At 33.8% G+C, this 6,374-nt stretch overlaps 1 pseudogene; it reads right to left on the reverse strand.

Moving 5' to 3' along the window:
• Nucleotides 1-4,452: 4,452 nt before the first annotated feature.
• LOC150058906 (protein yippee-like 5 pseudogene) lies at nucleotides 4,453-5,590 on the reverse strand (annotated as a pseudogene).
• Nucleotides 5,591-6,374: the final 784 nt, after the last annotated feature.

The raw sequence follows: 6,374 nt of genomic DNA on the forward strand, positions 1-6,374 counted from the left end.
ACATTTCATATCTTTTTATGTGAAGTAATTTACTGTCCTTCAGGCACATGATCACCGATGTCATAGCAAGGTGTATGGTTGTTTTACTTTTAAGTTATTTGAGTAATTCTGATGTCCATGCTATATTCTCATTAACAGTGTGTAAGGAAATGGGTCCTTTCCTTTCATATCCTTGCCATAATTAACCCTTTGTTTTTTGTGTGTTTTTGATGATTGTCAAGGAAAAGCTTATTTTAAAATTATCATATTATTTAACACTTGACTATTCTAAACCATATCGTAATAGTTTGACTCTTGGTCAAATTAAATTTTCTTTTAGTGAAATCATTATCAAAAGCAGAATTCCTCTAAAAACTGAAAAGTAGAATGACCATGGAGTACACACTTGAGCATATATCTGAAGGAGTATAGTTTAACATAAATAGACATATCTCCACATGCATAGTTACTGAAGCATTACTCACAAGATCCAGGGAATGGAAGAAACTGGAAAATAGCTGACAACGGATAAAGAAAATGTGTTATACCTAAACAAAGGAGTGCCATAAAGAAGAAAATTGCATAGTATACAAGAAAGTAAGTAGAAATGAAGACCATGAGATTAAACAAGCAAGTCCAAACTCAGAAGGACATATATCACGTTTTAACCCACACGGAGAGGTATTCAGAAAGAAAGGAGAAGAAAAAAGGACAATGGTGATGAATTGAACAAAAATATACTAGCATACACTCAACCCTCAAAAAATATGGATGAGAGGATGGGGGATTGAAAAGATAAAAATAGTAGATTTGATCAAAGTACACATGAAGTATACTATATGGAGATATAACAATAAATGTCCCAAGTACAATTAATGTTAAAAAATTCAATAGTTTGTTTTTTATTTTGTGTCCAATTCTATTTTTATTCAACTAACATATTAAAGAAAAGATGTGTTAAAAGATAAATGTTAGGTAAGCACAAATACTTTAAAACTTCAATTTACACAGTTCTAAGACTCTGGGAATGAAACGTGGAAAAAATACGTTTGGGACCCAATTTATTCTTCTACAAGTAAACCCTGGTGGATTTTATGCCTTTAATTCTGATGGTTTATATTATTTCATAGTGAACATTAGAACCAAACAAAACAAAAACCTTAATGGTCATAGTATTATTCATAGAGAAATGTGAAAGAAGGAAAATCTGAGGATTAATGTCCTTAATATTCATTTCTGACAGGCTGTGTTCAAATTTGGATTGTCTGGTCAACATTTGGGTCTGATTCGTACTTTCCAAATCATGGTGTGCAGTGTTCTAAATCAATTCCCTCAGAGAGATTTAAGGATAACTTTTCCACAGGTTTTCTCAATTAAAGATGCATCTAGCTCTTTGCCCACATCACCCACATCTGCTCATAAAAAATGAGTAATGGAACCCACATGTACTGACTTGTGATTCATTTCAGCATTTTGCAGGTGCAAATGCAAGTTTTAAGGTGCAAAGTGGAGCCACAAATGTTGCAGGCTTGTCCAGCTGAAACTCTAGGCTTTAATCACAGCTAAATAACTACTCAGGTAATAGCATCACAGGATTTTTCTCACAAAGAGGGTGTAATAAATATTGCAGATTGAACTGATATATATCAGCAGATGAGGCTACATTATTTAAAGAAAATGAAATATTCTTAATTTTCACCAAATCTGGTATTTGTTAAAGCATTTTTCATGTGTTAATAGAAGTGCACTTTACAATATTTCAAGCCAATTTTTACCAAGTAGGAAATAAAATACTTTTCTTTGTATACATGACTGGTTCTGAGATCTACATTAACCTTCATCAAAAGCCACCCAAGTCTCAAATCTAATTGTACATATCCTTGTACAATCCTTTGGTATGCCCCAGTAGAACAATTGTCAATAGTTGATTACAAATAATAACACAGATTACATACAATACTAACAACAAATCTCCAAAGCTATTTATTTTCAATTTATTTCCTTTTCAGCAGACATCACCCTAATTTCATTTTTCTAAAATTCCTTTGAATTATGTATCTTGTTATGATATCACTTTCATTATCTAAAACCTCTAAAGGTATATAAGAATATACCCCTTGTGAGTTAGGTTATAAAGCACATCAGAAAAGACAAGAAGAGAGAAGAAAAATATCTCCATTTTTACCTCTTGTGACTATGTCACCGTGCAACTTGTTAAATATGGTAGGCTTTGTATTCTGATGCCCACCTATATTTTACTTATTATTTTCCTTAAATAGGGATAATACCTTCCTACCATGGTTAAAAAAGAAAGCAATATTCTCATATTCATATATGGAAATAAATATTCTCATATTCATTTCATGTTGCAAATTAGCATCATAAGTATGATAATACATTGTATTCAAAACACTATATGGGAGTACCTCAATATCCAAGAAAACAATAGAAAGAATTTCCTGGGAAGAATTCTTTTGGAAAGCATTTTGAGGTTGTGAGAGAAATAGATCTAAAGTTAATAGGAAAGTGAAAGATTTTTCTCTTACATCATGCTTGAATATATCAATCTCCCCTCAAACCTGAGTCAGAGATTAATGAAAATTAAGTTCTACCTTTACATTTTAAACATGTTATATTATTTCCCAACCCAACCCTTCTCATTCTGTTTATCCAAATACTGACCATTTTTCAAAGTACACCTCAAATCCTGCCTTTTATAAAACATTCTCTAACCGTTTCATCTGGAAGCAATTTTTCCTTTTTCTAAACTTCCACAGATTTATTTTCCATACTACTCATTTAACACTTATTATTTACTGACTGATAGAGATGTAGCATTTTCTGAAATTTTCAAACCATAGTAGAGCCTTCTTATACTTTTGCATAGAAAAGAATATTTTACATTTAAAATAAAATAGACATATTTTATTGCTTTTAAATTTAATTTTATTGTCAGGGTGATGTACACAGGGCTTACAGTTACATGCATAAGATAATAAGTACATTTTTTCTCAAATATTGTTACCCCTCCCTTGTTTTTTCTCCCACTTTCCCTCTTCCAAGTATCCCCAAGTTCTAAAGTACATTTCCAAACTATTGTCTTGTGAATATTGCTGCTACATTGGTTCACTCTTTGTCCTTTGTCTCTTCATTTTGTTGCTCCCCTTCCTTTCCCTAAATCAAATAAAGGTATATACAATACACAAGGTATTAAAATCAGATACACTGACAAAAGGGACATAGCTGGGAAATAAAAAACAAAAAACAATGATTGCACATAGTACATAAAGTACATCAACCCCAAAGATAAACCTCTTGTTTCCATATCCTGCAGATCATTTTGTTAAGTATCATCCTATATGGTCATATATACATACCTTTTGAGCTATTGTGATCATTGCTAGGAATATTCTAGACATATACTAATTACTACTAAGGAGGGAAACCATAGAGCCAATGTTTCTTTGAGTCTGGCTTACTTCACTTAATATGTTTTTTTTTCCCAAATCTTTCCATTTTTCTTATAAATGTGGTGATGTCATTCTTTCTGATAGCAGCATAGAATTCCATGTGTATATATACACCATATTTCCTTGATCCATTCATCTACTGAGAGACACTTGGGCTGACTTCATATCTTAGCTATGGTAAATAATGCTGCAATGAACATGGTTGTGCTGGTAGGTTTAGTATGGCCTTGTTTGTGGAGATTTGGGTAAATGCCCTGCGGTGGGATTGCTGGATCATAGGGGAGCTCTATGTTTAGTCTTTTGAGCAATTTCCATATTGATTTCCAGAGCAGTTTTATTACTACTTAGGGATATGAAATCCAGTCTGTTAGACTATATACCATATCATAAAAAGCAAACAATTATAGAATGCTAGCATATATCAAATTTTTTGGAGTACATTGGAAATAATTAGTTCTTAATAAATATATAAGTATATATGGATGTGTATATGTGCATATTTATATTATGTGTGTTCCTCTGTGTTTGTACATGTACCTATACATGCACATGATTAAAAACATATTTATGGAGATATGCGTATATGAAAATAAAGTGACCTTTCACTTAGGAAACTGAAGTAGAAATATGAATTTAGGTAATTAATATAAAAATATCCATATGATGTTAATAATTAGGGATATGTAATGAAATGCATATTTTGACACTGCTGTGGCACATAAAAGAGAACTATTTACAACAGCAATAAATATATTTAACCCAGGTGTCTGTAGGTGGAAGAAAGTATAAAGATAATGTGATACGTATATATATATATATATATATATGTACACAATAGAATTCAGCCCTAAAAAGGGAAAAGAAATCCTGTTATTTGGAGCATGAGAGAAATTGTAAAATATTCTTCTAAGTAAAATGAACCAAACATAGGAAAACACATATAGCACATGTTTTCACTTTCATGTAATATTTTTTTTACTTTTTTAAATTTTTTTCCAACTATAACTTTATTTATATTACTATGCTTAAGTTACATGGAAAAAAACAACCAAGCAGTTTTGCCCCATTTCAGAAAAAATTTCCAATCAACACCAATTTTGTGGTGATAAGCAACTAGGAATGGTGACATCTTTGGGTCAAGACTGACAAGAAAAAATGGGCTCTGGTGCTACGGTTCATCTCCAACAAGAATATGGCACACTGGCCAGCACAAGCCATGCTAACACTGAGCCTTTAGCGCTGGGCACAGATTCGGATCTCTTCTCTGAAGCTAGCAAATCAAGTGAAACAACTGAGTTAAAAAAAAAAAAGTTTTAAAATGAAGCCCAAATAAATTTTAAAACCATGCTCCTGACATATTCTCCATCAAAGTTTACATAAAACACACTTTTGCACTCTAATAGCCCCAATTTTTTTCCTCACATAGCCTACCATGTAGCTGCAGACTCTTCTGCCTCAAGATGTAAACACAGGGAAAAAAATTAACGGCATGTGCATAATATTCTCTACACACTGCTGTTGGGTGGAAAATACAAAGTTAAAAAAAGAGAGAAAGAAAGGTTCCATGGTAAGATTCTCACAACCTCTTGTTCCGCAGTTCATGAATCCGACTCTGATGCTAAGGTGACAGTGTATGTAAGTAGATTTGTTTTCAGTGAAGGAAACCTGGGAAAAGATGGGTATCTCTTTTTCTTCAAGAGTTATCCGATGGTACATGCTCCTCAAAGCCCTCACTCTCTCGAACTAGAGCTCGTTCCAGGATCACACGGCCTTCCTTATAACGCTGGCTGTCTTCAGTGGTAAACTCATAGATTCATCCCAGTTTTGCTATTGCAGTTTTTGCAGCTCACATCTCGAACCATGTGGCGGCCAGTGAGCATGACTCGATCTTGAACTTCACTGTACTGCAGATTAACTATCTTGTTAAAAAGAAATGCTCTACCAGTGGCACCTGTAAACCGAGTGGAGATGAGTTCTGAGCGGTTGGTGAGGATCGTATCACAGTTTGCACAGGAAAACAGACGAGTGCCACCAATATGATCAAGGAAAATCCTGCCCATTTTGATAGCTGAGGTTCTAAACACCCGAAGCGGCGGTGAGAGCGGCGCTGCCAGCGACTCCTCGCCTCCTCAGCTGGGTCGAAGCCCTTTCATATAATATTTTAAAACAAAGATTGAACTCACAATAACAGAGAACCTAATCATGGTTACCAGAGGCTGGGAATAAAAATGGGGGAGGGCACAGGGAGATGGTAATCAAAGGAACAAAACCTTACTTAGATAAGAGTAGTAAGACTGCTTTTTTTTTTTTAATTTTGTAGAACTGCTAAAAAGTGGCAAATCTTTTTAACAATTCAGGCATGACCACTACACAAAATCAGAAAAGCCAAGCTTGACTTGGCATTTCTGAGGAAGAGAGTTGTTAAGAGAGTGGTCAAAAGAAGGGAGACTGTACACGACACTGGACAGAGCATAAAGGAATGTGCCAGGTTATACATATTCCTGTGCGTGGATCATATCCACCCAAAAGATTATGAAAACTGAAGAAATAGGCCAAGTGGATAAAAATACGCATATTTCATAGACTATAGCAGAAGTCAAATAGAAGTCAAATATAGGTAATAAAGCTATGTTGGCCAAACAGAATTTAATCATAGATTTGCACTTGGGTAAGGAAAGACCATTATGTGGCATTTCAGGTTTTTCTCAGTCTAACCACATTTTATACTATTTTTATTTCCTAACTCATAAAGCTATCAAATTCTTATGTTTTTATTATGTGTTGGTTTTACATATACTCAGGTATTACCTTTGAAAGAAAATGAAGGAATACATTTTACATTTATTTGATTTCTTCCCAATGTACTATAGAACTCTAGTGCAGAAGTCTGATATATGCAGGTTCACTCATACCAGGGCAGGCATT

This window comes from Megascapheus bottae, chromosome 9, assembly GCF_031878675.1.
Source record: "Megascapheus bottae isolate mThoBot1 chromosome 9, mThoBot2.hap1, whole genome shotgun sequence".
Taxonomy (NCBI): domain Eukaryota; kingdom Metazoa; phylum Chordata; class Mammalia; order Rodentia; family Geomyidae; genus Megascapheus; species Megascapheus bottae.